The following is a 16277-nucleotide window of genomic DNA, read 5'->3' as shown; positions in this document are numbered from 1 at the left end:
GGAAATATCATAGAACAAATTTATTTAATCTAGAAACTGTGATAAATTGAAGTTTTGTTAATAGCTGTGTTTTTATCTCCCGAAAGACCATCGGAAAGGTAATTATAACATGCAAATTAGGATGTAAATTAAAAATAAGATGTTCATGTACAGTATCTAGTATTGTAACCTAGGCCTGGTATTTCTTCAGGTAGACTGAATTCAGACAGAGTTTACTTTATATGATTTAGGTCAATTTCTCCAAAGTATAGCTTTTATGTTCTGCCTTTCACATTTATGTAGTTTTCCTTCTTCAGACCCACAGTTTCAAAATTTTCTTAGTTCGCATATTGAAGATGTTTTAATTAAGGAGGAATCTCTCAGTCTTTGGCTGTTCTTTCAGCTTTTGTCTTTGATGAAATGGTTGTCAGAGCCTTTATAGTCCCTCTAATTAATGTAAAAGTCCCAAATCAAAACACAAGTCAGTCAGATTAAAACATTTACAGTACATTTTAATTATAGTCTTTGTAGGCCTTTTCCTTATGACTTTTTTCTATCCTTCTTTTATAAAAGATTAAGAAACAAGGACACAAGACACTGCCAGAGAGACAAAAGGACACCTGACCCAATAAACCATTTCCTTTAAGTTTATCTCACACTCATTTTCTTGCTTAGTAACTATATGCTTTGATTCCCTCCCTGCTTAGACATGCAAAGTTCTCTCTTAAACTCATTTGAGCTATTTGCTTTGATGGCTTTACTTGGCAACTGCACTAAGTGAAATTCTCTGCTTGAACTCTTTGTGTGCTATATTTCCCTGCATTTAAATTGTGGCCCCTAATGTCTAAATCATCCATATTGAAAATATTTTGTCCTACCTTTGCTATTATTTCCCTCTCATAATTCTAGATGTTATTTAGGTTGTCTCAAGAGTTTCCCATTTGTCTTAATTTAAAAAAAATATTAAAATAGTCTGAAAATCTCATTTCATTCCAGTTGCTTATGACAAGTGCTCTAGGCGGAGGAAAACCACTTAACCAAAACCTCAAAACTTTGTGTTAGAAAGAATTAACTAATGGTGGTTACTGAAGAACATAATTATCTTTCAATTTCGTAGGAGAATTGAATTATTTTATTTGACTTCTAAGTACATGGCGTCTTGCACTTATACAGGTATTCTTTTGCTGTTTAGTCAAAAATACTTATCAGCCCATTATTTTCAACCTCTCCAATGCTTTTGGACCCATTTGCATATACAGTTAAGCAGTTGTTAAACTGAACCCTAATGCTGAGTATGGTAGGAGAAAGGAGAGGATCAGATTAAAAAAAGGAACAGAACCAACCAAGCAACCACCTGGAATCCAATTAAAAAACACCACAAAATCTGATGACACTTAAAAGTAACTTTTACAGCATATAAAGTTGTAGTTCAAATAAATTTTTAGTTCAAAGCTCTCAGATTCTCTAGCCTTCATATTATTTTTGTATCTGTCAGTTTTGTCTTAGTTATACAATGCAGGTACAGCAAGTGTTTAAGCCTAAAAGGGCTGTGCCTGTATTACAACATCAGTGCATTCTGCAGCATGTCCCACAGTCTCCAAGCTGCATGCCTGGGCTTTCTTCCAAGGGAGAGCAAAGTGAAGGTTTCATCACCCCAATGCAGCGCCACACTGCAGCTGCAAGAAGCACTGTGGGTTTCATTACTGTGGGTGTGCACAGAAACCCAAAAAGCATTATCTTTTTATCTCGTAAGTAATACAGGCACAGCTCAGTTCTCAGTAAGAGGTCAAACATAAGGAAAAGACAGACAGAGCTTTTAAAGGCAAAACCAAATTTCTGCTCATCTTATCTAAACTGCTGCTGTTTGTAAATTAACTAGAGAGCGCAAACAGCAGTCTAACCCTCAAGATATTCAGTGACTTGTAACTGAGGTCTCTGTTGTGATCCTGGTTTTCAGGACAGTACTGATAGTTTATCCGAGGTATTTTTCAAATAAAATGGACACGTTGCGAGACAGCTAGGGAAGGAATTGAACTGGTTTATCTCATGCTGGAGCAGAACACTGCAGTAGGTAGGCTATTAAGTAGTAAAAGACCAGTCATATTTTATGAGAAAGAAATTATTCTTACTCTGCTCACTTAAAGAAAGCTCATGCTACTACCTGTCTTCACTTCAGGATTTCTGGATTGAGGATTCCCAAGTGGATTTTCTAACACAATACACACAGTTCGAGTTGGATTATTAGATTGATAACATTCTTGTTTTTTCCCTGTATGTCAGCTCTTCCTCATGACCTATTTGTGCCTAAGCTTAAGGTATCCTACATATTCAGTGGAAATAAATAGACAGCTTCTGTGGCAGATTGAAATTTTCAAAAACAGAATTTAACACCATTCACTGCAAAGGTCTCTGTAACTCCAAACAACCTTCAGAACCCATGAATTCCTTTCCCACATTTGCATCCATAACCAGAAAAAGGTTGAAAACCCTAATTCTCGACACCCAGGAGGTAAGTTGAATTTGCCCCTCAGAGGTTCAGTAGTGGACTGTGCCAAACCCCTATTTTACAGTTTCAAATGAAAAATTATACCCTAAAAGCAAAATTTGTAGCACCTTTTAAAGCCAATTACAGTCACCTTTGCTGAACACATTAGGCTGAAATATTTGCTTCAGTTTGACTTTTTGTGTTTACTTTCTCCTACAATCATGATTTTAATTTGCCTGTGTTTTGTTGCTTCAGATAATTTTAAAGTATTACTTAAAAAGTAACCATGGCATTGTTATTCTACCACACTGACCTCTAATACAATTACCTCTATTTAGGATTGATAATAACTGGAAAAATATGCAATTATCCTTTAATCTCTTCGCTCAATGCTAAGGTTTGTTTTGTCCTTTTTTTGTTTTCTTACTTGTGATCAACTTTCCAATCGCCAAACATCCTTTTAGTCAACATTTCTATAACATTTAATATTCCTTAATGATGAGAGTTTTTCTTATTAATTTAGAATATTTAGTGGCTAGCAGAGATGTTTTATATTCATAGCTGCTGGCACAAAGAAAATAATGCATTCAGAGATGCAGAAAAGATGTATAGTTTTGCTGCACCTCCCATGCTTCTCTCATCTTTTTTTCCCCCAACCACATGTATTGTCTAATAAAAGTAGTTTGCAATTCTTCTCTGTAAAGAAAGAGCAATACTCAATGACAGTGGTAGAGAATCATGGCAAAATATTTGCCTGTCATGAGACCACATAATTACCTACCAGTACTTTCCCAAAACCAGGCATTAAACTGGTGAGGGAAAAGATTAATCCTTTTAAGACCCAGCTTCATTATTCAACACACTCTGTGGCTGGGAACAAAGCAAGGCATAAGCAGAGCTGATTTCTTTGTGTGGGAAGAAGCTGTTTATTCCAGTAGTTTGGGTACTAGGCACAATCTGAGGAGACCAATGTTCCCCTCATCTCTCAACCCAGTGCCTGCTCATATTCATGTAGAGTATATGTCATGATCATAATTAATAGCAGGGGTTTACCTCTTGGATTTTTCTTCTTGCCTGGCTGCCACCTCTCAGCAAGAAAATGTCTCTTTTTCACCATATTACTGATGGAGTTATCTTGCTTTTCTACACTTTGGGCCAGGTGAGCAGAAAGCAAATTGCATTTACTCAGCAGTCCCCAAACTGTGGTAAAAGAATCATCATTGGAAGAATTTGCAAGGACTTCAGCAAGGCACTGAAATATTGAAGTATTTTACCCATATCTTTTAGAGGTCAGTATAAAGATTAATATAAGAAATAAATACCAAAATCATAATGATATCTAATGAAAATCCTGGATGATTGTGCCTGACAGAGTCCTCAGTTCAGTTCCCTGACTTGTCTGTAGCCTTCACTGTCAATAGTGAGCATCTATCTGCATAGCCTTGGACCAGGCAAATCATGGGAAAATGCTGTGAGGAGTTTATCTGGGACCTCTGCCCATGCATCTTCTGCATTTTGGCTCAGGTGCCACATTTAAACTCTTGTGCTAAGTCTGCCACATATTGTAGGTTACTGGTTACTGTCATGATGTCTGCTTCATTCCTCTTGTTTGGGCACTGAGGGGCTGCACTCCTTGTCATGGAGGACCCTGCTCCACTGAGCTGGATGGCTCCTAGCTTGCTTCCTGATATACAGCAGTCAGCTTGTGCTACAGCTTTCCCCTGCACACAAAGTGATTTCAATAACACATGACCCTGAAATAAATTGGCTGTGTTGTTTCATTGATCTCCTTTCTAGAAAAAGAATTAAATGAAAACTTTATTTTTTATTCATAATGAGAGGGGTTTTTTTGTCTTTATTATTTAAAAAAAAATCCCAAAAAATGGACTCTTGGCACTTTCAATGGTATTTAAGTGACAGGCAGATGTGGGATTCCAACCAAGTACATTGCTTCCCATTTCTTTTTCTTTTTTTATTCAGCCCCTACTGTGTTGTGCAGTTGAGCTGGAGGGTCCAGATGTCACTGCTGCTCTAAATACCTCTGTAAAATGCAAGTCTGAGCGAAATGTTACAGCTGTGTCACCCCCTTTCATTGTTTCAGGGACATTGCTGTCCCCAGGACCACTGACTTTCGGGTTGTATTGTGCTGTTCTGTGCACTGCTTGTTACTGCTCATGGAGTAGGCAGCATTGCAAAGAATAGTAATTTGGTTTTGTTACTATGTGATTTTTACCTTCCCTGCCCCCAATAATTTGGGGCCCCTTCACGTTACTTCTCTTTGTAAAGTATTTCATACTTTTAAAACAAGTGTCTTCTTTTCCAAAGTAAGCCAAGAGGAGAAATAATTCTGCTCTTGCAAACACAATCATATCCCTGAAAATCTCAAGCCTTACTCAAATTGCCCTATATTTTTTGCCTACAATGTTTTCATATACCTCAGTACAAGAACCACTTTATTTCTTCTATGAAAATAGAGCTTGCAATACCTCAGTCTATTTTGTTTGTAATTTATTCCATTCAGTAATTTAGCTACATTCCAACAAATAAATGTTTATTTTTGACATTTCTAAACATAAAAATCAACAACAAAAGCACCACCAATTTTACTGGAATTGTGAGGATCAGCAGAGCAATTTGCAGGTTGTTCTTATTGTTTGGATGATAGATTCGAATGACTAGTAAAGTTCAGTCTATCTGATAAAGGAAAATACAATTCAATTTATAAAAGTATTTATAAATCTCCTATTCAGTGAATATGAATAATGCCATGTAATTTACAGGACAAATTATATAGCATAAAATAATGAATAATCTCAATGATCAGTTCATGAATGAATAATGAGTTAAAATTTATTGACACAAGCTATTTACTGAAGAACTGTAAATGGAAAAAATATATAAAATTCATAATCTGTACTCAGATAATTTGCAAAGTGAAGGATGTTAAATTGCACAGATTCTATTATTCTGAACATATGAATAATGTACTTGCATAGCCATTCAACTGGTTGACTCTAACTCTTCCATTCAGTAGTCTCCTAAAATTATGAAAGAAATAGTTAAACATCTCTGATTTAACCCAGATAAAAGATGCATCTTGGATACCTCAAATCAGTTCAGTATTCTTGGTTTGCTGAATATCCTCAGTTGTCTTAAACAGGTGTTTTGCTAATATCCAAATAAAAGGAGCTGCTTGAAAAGTGTCCCAAGAAACAAGACTCCATGTGTTTTGGATTTATTTTGTAAAGCCAAAATGAATCAGAGTGTTTCAAATGTTTACACTGCCATTTAAAACTTGTTTCTGAGTATTTAAGGGTTGATGGAAGAAGCAGGGTCCGTACTGCTCCAGGTTATTTATGAACATCACACAAAAGAGCATCCCAGCCAATTACAAATTATAATCTAAAAATTCTAAATAAAATTATGCATAAATCTAAGTTCCATAATGACAGCATTAATGTCATGTAAAACAAGTTGTCTGAGATCTCACATTTTTTCCTCATGTTTATTTTTAAAAGACACCCTACCTTTGTGTCAGGAACATTTCCAGAACAGCTGAGGTTTTTTCAGAAATACGCAAAGAAATGCAAGGCAAATCTTGTTCCAGGCAACACCATATTTCTTAATTATGGGGCTGGCCAACAAAAAAAAGGGTGAAGCTGCACTGCACAACAGACCTTTGGTTTGCAAAGTTCACACAAATATTTTCTCAAAACAAGTTTTTACAGCTGAGAAGGTACAGAGCCAAGTCACATTGAAATTCAAACAAATATTTACAAAACCTGCATGGCATATAGCTAATAAGCAAATATTTGCATAATCCCCCTGACACGATACACTAGGTTCTGCTTAACTCAGCTTTCAAGTTCCTGCAGCATAGGAAGATAATTCAAGACTACGGTATGAAGAGGTCTTTTGTGTCATTACTTTCATCTATCTTAAGTCACAATGAAAATCTCCTCATGAAATGTATCTCAAGAGCACCATTGACTAAAAAAAGAACTAAATTACTTCAGTTAAATGTTGCATTATGGAGGTAGATCACCACCACTATCCTGATCTGAACTGCTGCATCACACATTTTGAGGACAAATGATTGTGCCCTTTTAGTTCATTTGTTTTCAGCCCAATCAATTAGAGCAAAATATTAAAAACAAGGCAGTTTTTAGATCAAAATTGTAATTTCTGATGCAGTGTATAGACTTTCATCTCCAGTATGAAGTGGTTACACTGAATTTCTTTTTCTAGACTCCTTTTCCGGTCTGAGATTTGGCAAATTCCAGACCTCTACAGTTAGTGGACTTTATCCTTTGCCTTTCAACACAGATTTTATTTTATTACAGTCAAGAAATGTTTTTCTCTTATCAAGCACAAAGCTGCATTCCTAGCCAAAAGAGAATAAAAATATTAGAGGAGAGAGGAATGAGAATATGTGAGAGAAACAACTCTGCAGACGCCAAGGTTGCTGAAGAATGAGGAGGAGGAGGAAGTGCCCCAGGCAGCAGAGAAGAAATTCCCCTGCAGCTCATTACAAAGATGATGGTGAAGTTCATGGAGGTCAATGGCAGTGCAGAGATCCTCCTGCAGCCTGTGGAGGAGACCCATGCCAGTGCAGGTGTATGACTGAAAAAAGACTGACCCTGTGGGAAGCCTGTGCTGGAGCAGGCTCCTGGCAGGGACCTGCAGACCCATGGAAAGTGGAGCCCACCCTGGAGCAGGTTTGCTGGCAGGACTTGTGACCCCATGGAGGATCCACACTGGAGCGACTTGTTTCTGAAGGACTGCACCCCATGGAAAAAGATCCACATTGGAGCAGTTTGTCAAGAACTATAATTTGTGGGAAGGACTCACGTTGGAGAAGTCTCTGCGTCACTGTGTCACGTAGGAGGGACCCAACACTAGAGCAGGGGAAGGACTATTTTCTCTGAGGCGGAAGGAGCAGCAGAAACAACACAGGATGAACTGACCATAAACCCCATTTCCATTTCCCTGGACTGCTGTGGGGGAAAAGTTAGAGCCTGGGAAGGAGGGAAGGCATTTTTAAGATTTATTTTGCTTCTCATTATCCTGCTCTGACAAAATAAAAGCGATGAGAAAAGTAAACAATGGCTTTTAATATCCAGTTTTTCTTAGGCCACTGTCAAACTTTTCCAGTTTAATGGTGTAGACAGAGTAACTACAGCATATGGGTGCGCAGTGACTTGACTGCTTTTTATTACTGCAAAACTAACAGGCCTTTCTGCAATAGCTTTTAAAGGTAGAAAGAAACTGTGTGTCTTTTATTCAAAATCTTTGCCTATTCAGAGATCTAATCTGATGACAATGTGGAAATGAAACATAAGCAGATACATTTTGGAGATTTGAAGTCAGGCACTTCTAATCCCCCTGACTCTCAGAACAATATCATGCTGTTGAAAATTGTGACAGGTAGTTAATCCCTTTTAATGAATACAGCATCATTTGCTTTTCAAATTCCAAATATATAAATACAGTGTCAGTTAAGATAAATTTTGTCTCACTTTATGCACCTAAAGTCTACTTTACCCTAGACTTTAACTTAGAAAAATTTTCTATTTAATTTCCTCTTCTTTTGATGATTGGGAATATGTTATGATGTTTGGTCACTGCAGTTGACACAATCCATTTTTCTCTAAGTTACTTATTTTCCTCAAATGAGTTCTTCACTTACCCTCTCCTGTTACCTAAAAGTTTCAAACCATAAATGCTAAATAAAATTATGTTCTGATTTAGGTGATCTTTATTCTTAATTACTTGCTTATACTAAGGAAGAGTTGCACTGATTTTCATAAAGAATAATTTTCATTTTTAGCATTTTATGTGGATATAGAAGTTTGCTTTCTCATTTCACAATTATTATTAAATGGCTTCTTTCTCAAATTTACACCAAGTGTAGTGAATAGTAGTGCTATTATGCCAAGACAAGAGTTTGAAAGTTGTGCTTTGATTTGTAATATCATGTAAAAGAAGGCTAAGCTTGGTTCTGAAAATTTAGAAACTAAATAAAAATTCTAGTGAAGCGTCTTTGATTTGATCTTCAGTCTATTTTTATTTTTTAAATAATCTAATCTTTTCAGTATTGCAAATGTTTTATATTGGTTTTTCAGAAGATATGATTAAAATTTTTATGAAAAAAATCAATTTCCCTTCAGAAAAATGAAGTTTAAATGCCTCAAAATGCTTTAAAGAACAAGATAAATTGAACAAAATAAAAAAGCTTTAACCAAAAGCAAAGAAATGCATTCCAGGAACATAAAATTTTCCTTTTTCTGAACTTCAAAAATTAAATTATCTGATTTTTATTTCTTTTAGAACAACTTTTCATCTGCTTTTACTCACATATATAAAAGAAAATTAAAATTGTTTTGAGGAAAAAAAATTACAGGCAGAGATGAATGGATGCACTTTTTTCAGACTTTTTGATTTTCATCCTACAATAGAAAAAAACCCCAACTCTCTAAATTCTGCATAGTCTGAGATTCCTGTTATTTTCCTTACTCCAGATTTGTCTTTCTAGAAAAAATATGTATACTTTCATATATTAGCATACATCAAATCTAAAAGACAGTATTGAAAACTTTGCTTTTTCTTTTATAGAAGTTGAAATCTGTCCTGATTTTAATCAAAAGAAAAAAAAAAACTATTGTAGTGTCTCTTTCCTGTGAAGAAAACAAAATACTAGAACATCATTAACATTAACCCACACGCTTAAGGAATAACATTACATTCAAAAACATTGAATTTTTTTCCTGTTACAAAAAATATTCCAGAAGGCTGGAAAAAAAATACGCAGTCTGCATGACTAAACATGCAAATATCTGTATCTCATGTTTCTTTTTAAGGCTCTAGTGCTTAAAATACATTCACTTAGTAGGGAGGACCAATGGTAGGAATTGGTGTATAATGCAAGTTGTCAGAATTAGGTACATGCTGCTCTTTAAATGAGCTTAAGGAACCATGACTTTGAAGAACAATCTGCCTGCCCTTAATTTCTGCATAAATAAAACAAAGGAAAACAAACAAATAAAAAAGGAAACCAACCTCATTCTTTAAAAATTTTGACTGGGTTAAGACTGTAAACAGCTAGAATAGAACAAGGAGAGGAGTAAAGAACAACATACATTTATAAAGAACAAAACACTTCAAACCACCCTAATTTCTTTTTATCACAGGTTAAGAGACCCTTTTGGAGTTAAGAAACAACAGATGCGTCTTATTTTATTTAACTTTACAAAGTTGCACAGTGTTTTTCTGACAGTACTATAAAACAAGGAGGTGTGATTTAGATAGAATTTCTGTAACATGGATACAGAAGAGGCTGTAAAATCTGTAAAATTCTATTCAAATGATATGAACACTAAGTGTTCTTTGCAGTCATAGAATTCAAAGTCATTTACTTAGTGGTATTGTATGGGCAACAGAATGTTTTGTCCGAGTCATAGTCTAATGTAATGGAATGATACTTAAAAGATTTACTGTTGATGCCAAGGTAATTGAGCTATAAAACAATCCAGAAGAAAAGAATAGATTTATACATGACTCTAATGATCTCCAATCATTGACTAAAAATGTTTTTCATAAAGTACCGAGTAGTAAAATCATGAGTTGCAGGAGTAGATTTTGGTGAATTGTGCACAGGTGTCCAGAGGAGGACTTGTGCATAACAGAAGACCCCAGGCTGAATGGGAATTAACAATGATGTTCAGCAGTGGACATGTTACCTTGAGTGCACAAACATGATTGCCATTTTTAACACATGCAAAATTATTTTTCACTCGGTTTTTAGTGGCTTGTGCTAGAACAATATAAGCTTTTTACCAGCCTGCATTTCAGGAAGAAAATAATGATCAGATGTCTAGAAAATTACTTGTAATGAAAGAGTGAAAGAAATTTGATTATTTACTGGAAAGATTATAGGAAAAAGGTTATCAGACATGTAAAGATGACAAGAATAAATTATTTTCTAGGTCTACTTTGTGTAGGATAAGATCCAGTCTTACAGCACAACAAGATAGATTCCAGTTGCAGATTATTAAAAAAAATAATCAATAACCCTAAAAAAACCACAAAGCAAAACTTAGGATTAAAACAACAAAATATTGAGAGAGAAAGCCTAAGAGTAATGCAAAATATTCATTCCACAATTTAGTCAAATATCGCTCTGAAATAGCTTTAGCTGACCCTGCCATGAGGCAGAGAAATAGTCTATATGGCATCACTCTGCTCTTTGACAGTACATTATAAGTCTCATTGTGGATGGACACTTTAAAAAACAGATTCCACCTCCTGTCTTGCTTATCAGACATCCCTGATCACCTCAGGGACATGTTTCTATGATCTCTTTCTCTCTGATCCTTCTTTCAGTAAATCATCTAAATACTGTTCATCTGTCATCAAACATTGGTTCTGTTTCTTTTGTAAACAAATATCATAGCAAAACACACCCCAAGTTTACCTTGCAATTTCAATACATGATGAATAGAAGTTAGAATATTCACTTTCACAAGATACTGTTGCTAGCAATATTAGTTTTGGATTACTTTTTTTTTTTAATTAAGACACTCACAATGAGCACTCACCGCTGTTCAGAACAGCAAAACTCCGTAAGTTATTATATCTATTGTTAATGCATCTTTCAAGTCTACACTCAATCATTTTCTTTTTAACTACCTCACTCTTTTTCTAAATGCATCAGAAACAGGTCATCAGCTGATGTGAAATTGTGATAATCTATTTAGAGACTTACTTTATGATAGACAATATATATTACAAGTGGATCTGCAGAGTAGCATCTTCCTGCTATCTCGTGGCATAACTAAAAAATTATCATCTTTTGTACTCATATGACATTTGACGTCTTATACTGACATCAGTAGACTTACTAGAGTTCATCCTGGGTGCCAAATGAGGACAAAATTTGGTTATGTAGGTTGCTGAGCAAGGTCGTTGCAAAAAGCACTGAAGGTGTCCGCAGGGATCCCTTCCTAAGGAGATGCTGCAAATGCATTGAAGTTTGACTCACATCTACCTGGTACAGAATGAACAGCAGCGGGAGGTACCTTAAGATCAGCCTTTCATTGTAGCTTAGATATTTTTTTCATTTTAGGGAAATTACTCCTTTTTCGAGAAAGTTTCTCCTTTTATCAGACAAGGATAGCTCTACAGCGGATCACAATTCACACAAAGTGATGCTTCCATTTTGTACTGGAAACAGGATTTTTATCAAAACATTCTAAACATTGAGGATCTTTTTAATCTAATAATGATGTTAAGAGGCTACTTTCCTTATTGCAATCTAGTTTAACTTTAATTTCTTGGTGAAATTTTAACTCAGTATAAGATGATTTTTACATTTTCTTCCTTTTGTTGGTGCTATGGATGGCAACTCTGGACAAGCTAGTGACTCATGTAAACCAGGCAAGTTTTTCTGCCATACCCTAAAGTAACTTTTTGGTTCCATCATAATATTTGTGGCATTCTTATTGCCTGTATCCTAATTTGCATCATGTTAATTACTCAGATATTACACTGCAATGCTTTAACACAGCTATTTGAAATAGCTGAGTTCATTTGCTTGTAGTAATTAGAGGTAGACAAAAATAAAAAATCTCATTTTAAGATAAAAGGCAATTATAGATTTCTTTTTTTCCCTCTACTTGCAGTCATTCCATGATTGCATATTTTATTCCAAAATTCTTATCTTAATTTCTTCTTAGCCAAAATTAAATAAATTAAAACATTGACATTCTGTCACAGTACTGTAAAAAAGATGCTATGCTATTTGGCCTAGAAATATAAGCAAAATTCAAAATCTACTATTAGCCTTTAAGATATTTTTTTTCAAATGTCATTCTTTGAGGATAAAAACATGTTTGCTTTGTAAAGCACTTAACATTTCAAGCTGAAAGGCTTGAACAAGCTTTGAACTCTGGAGTTTGAGATGCCTATAAATTAAAGGGAAAAATAACATTAAATGGTGCTGTAGCTTGTGAAGCTGCCTTCTTTAAGTCTCTGAATATCACAAAGTCCTCAAACGTGCAATTTGCTTGAAGCAGCCTGTGAGCCAAAGAATCCAGTGTATCCCATGGAACATTGTTGCTTTATTTAGAAATATCCTTTTAGGGGGTATAAAAAGAAAATGAATTCTCTGTAATGTGTCAATAAACAGCTGGCTATCTGAACAATCTGCTGTCCATAGATCCTTTAACATGCCAGTGGAAATAGAATGCATCTCTAACTCAAAACATTTTTGCCTCTGACCTACATATCTGCACCTTTGCCTAGGACATTAGGGTCAAGATTTAGCTGCTTGTAATAAAAAACTGTGTGCTTGATTTCATGCCTTTTTAAAAGGTTTTGTTTTATTTTGTTTTGTTTTTATTTCTGGTCTTGGCACTTGGTAATTAGAATCATAGAATCATTAAGGTTGGAAAAGACCTTTAATATCATCAAGTCCAACTATCAACCCAACACTATCACTTTAATCCCCAAACCACTAAAGCACATTACTCCGTGCTAGATCCAGACACTTCTTAAACACCTCTAAGAGTGGTGGCTCCACTACCTCCCTGGTAAATCTATTCCAATGCCTGACAACCTTAACAGGGAAATTTTTTTCTAATATCTAATCTGAATCTCCCCTTTCTCAGCTTAAGGCCATTTCCTCTGGTCCTCTCACTGTAGGCACAGAAACAGAGACTGGTACCCATCTCACTACAACCTCCTTTAAGGTACTTGTAGAGAGAGATGAGGTCCCCCATAAGTCTCCTATTCTTCAGACTAAACAGTCCTCTCACCCCATCCCTCTTCCTCTCATGAACTCCACTCTTTTCCCTGACTGAGAAAATATTTTTTTCCTCTGCACTTGACACAAAATTTACATAATAAAATGACTTCTAAATAATCATATATACATGTGACTTTTCAACAAAGCTGAAAGGACACCTCTGAGTACAATTTCTAAAGGAACAGTTTCAACACAGATTCCTGAATTATAAAGTTGTTTACTACTGGGGAAACAAAGGAGACAAGGAAAGACTGTTTTCCTTATGGAATATTTTTCCAAGGAAGGCATTGCTTCACATGCATAGCATGGGTAATTAATAAGTTCGTGTGGATTTTCATATCCAATCTTTAAAAAAACAACAAAACACAAAAACCAAAAGAAAACAAACCCCCAAAAAACAAGAAAAACCCAACAAAAAACCCCCCAACCCTGAAAAACTGTCTTTTGTTTTATGTGTCCTTCCATCACAAGGCAAAGTAATAAAATAGTAATAATGGCTCACAAAGGCTATAAAGAGACACTAAATCCTTTAAACAAATGGTTACAGTCTAATTGTCTCATGTGCGCATTTGTATTATACCCTTCCATCAACAGTGTGTTGTTGAACTTGTAGACTCTCCAAGTCACAGATAGGCTTTAAAGAGGGAAGATAACTTTTATTTATTACGGGCAATAAAGCCAGAGTCTCTACTGACTGTCTGACAAGGAGGCATCTGATACTGTGGATCCAGTCAGGCAGAACACAAATTGAAATAGTGTCTAAAGGGCAAGGTAGTTCAGGAATGAGAAGTATAAAATCTACACAGTAAATTTTTATTGCAATGAGAGAACATTAGAAAATTAGTAATGTAGCCTAAAAATAGAACAAACCTGTTCCTTGAATGCATACACAGTAGGCATAGTTGCTACTGAAACAATACCGTGCTGGTTTGCCTTTAGCTTAGACTCAGAGGTGGTGATACATCAAGGCTGGGTTGAAAGAATGTGTGAGTGGGGCTGAAAGACATTCTGGTGCATGTACACAAATACACATTTAAGTACCAAATGTTCACTGTGTTGCCCTAGTCCATGCTCTGTCAATAGGATGTTCCTATCTACCATAGGTGGTATCTGTGAACAGGCAATGGTATTGGCTTAATTCTCCATCTTCCAGCATGAACTTACAGAACCCCACAGATCTCAGAAATAAGCCTCGAGTTATTTCTTGATTGGAAGAAGATGTTACATAGAAAGAAATGTTAGTTCTTAAATCAAATAGTACAGACAACAAAGACATTACATGCACATGGACACACATGGAAACATGAATACATCCTTTCCATTATGAAGATTATGCAGTTTTTATTCCAATCTGTCTCCGGTTTATTTGGTACCACTATCTCACAATGACAACTGCTAGAAAAGCTTAGTGGAGCCACTGACAGCTCCCCTGCAGTTGAGCCTGTCAGTGCCTAATTCTCAGTCAGCAGTATACACCACCTCTAACATATGTCATATTCTAATTTCCCTTTCTTTCTCCTTGGGCAGCCTATGCTTATTATCACTGTGGATAATACTCCTAGGTTGGTTTCCCTGCCAGCCATCCTCATAGAGTGAAGGTGTAAATGAGATCTGGAAAACACCACTGTCTAGTTGTATGTTTAAATTTTAAATCCCTGGCAAGAAAACAACTTATTGGTCCAATTTCTTTTATGTCCACAGTTCATCCACTCAGTATTTCAACAGAACTGTTTTCTCTTTGTTTCAGGTTAGCTTTTAAAATGAACTTTTTGCTAGTTTTAATATATGAATGCTCAGCTTGTGATGGTTATTTTATCTTAGTCTTTCTGAGGAAAATGGATAAATATCTCACATTGATAAGGGTTGGGGTTTTTCTCCTTCTGCTTACTTCAAGGTCTTCTTACCCCTCTGAGGTAAATGGGAACATCCATTTCCACATGTGTGTCAACTTAAAGCTTGCACTGAAAAAACAGATGGAGTTCTCAATTGCTTTTCAGCCATTAAAATCAACCGTGGTATATCAGTATGAAAATGGTAAGAGTAGATTTGGATTAATTTCTTATTTTTTTTTCATTTCCATAGCTTTTGGATAAGTATCTTGACAGTGTCTATGAACAGTTCCACAGAGATTGCAGAGGGGAATTTGGGATCAGAGTTATGCCAAGTGCTCCAGATGTACTCAGAAAAAAATCATACAGGTTTCTTATAGATAAAACACTAATTTAAAGTCATATTATAAATAATGCATATATAATTGCAATATACTATGAATACTGTTATTTGCTTTAGATTAATTAAAATTTATTATTATCAACAAAGTTGATAGAAAGAAAAAGGCTCAGGAGACATTGGGGATTACAACTATTTGCAATGACCTAAGAGATTATTTGAATCAGCTTCCCTTAGCATTTGCTTGAACTATGCTCAGAAGAAGTTTTGCATCTAGATGGAAATCCTTACCTTTATTTTTAATTCCAAAGCTTGCATGTCTGATACTTAGAATTCATTGGCTACTAGGTTATTTGCATAGGTAATTTTACAGAGTTTTGCAACTACAAAGACTCTAAGCTCATAATGAAAAAATAATGGCATTCAGATTTTTAGATAAGAGGGTTTCCAATCCTCTTACCTATAGTAAATTAAGATGTAATTGGCTTTCAGAAAAAAAATCACTAAAGAAAAAAAAACAACCACTTTAAATTTATGACCATATGCTTTCACAGCAAATTTCTGCTTATATACTGGAGGACTTATTTTGAATGCATGGAGCAGTGTCCTTAACTTCAGATGGAGCACTGTCCATATCAAGAGACTTGTCCTGCATCAAGTGAGTAGTTTGACAAGCAAGGAAAAAAAAAAAGAAAACTGCCTCATTTAGATAACCTGTCACAAATTGATAGGTAAGTTATAATTTCAGAATATGCATTGCAACCTACAGAGTAAGCAAATTCACACACACAATAAAGACCTGTCAAGTAATTTAGAATAACAAACATATGCAAGAAAGTT

Source organism: Pithys albifrons, chromosome 4 (assembly GCF_047495875.1).
Source record: "Pithys albifrons albifrons isolate INPA30051 chromosome 4, PitAlb_v1, whole genome shotgun sequence".
In the NCBI taxonomy this organism is placed as follows: Eukaryota; Metazoa; Chordata; class Aves; order Passeriformes; family Thamnophilidae; genus Pithys; species Pithys albifrons.
The sequence above is the reverse complement of the archived record's forward strand: the minus strand, read 5'-3'. Positions refer to the sequence as shown.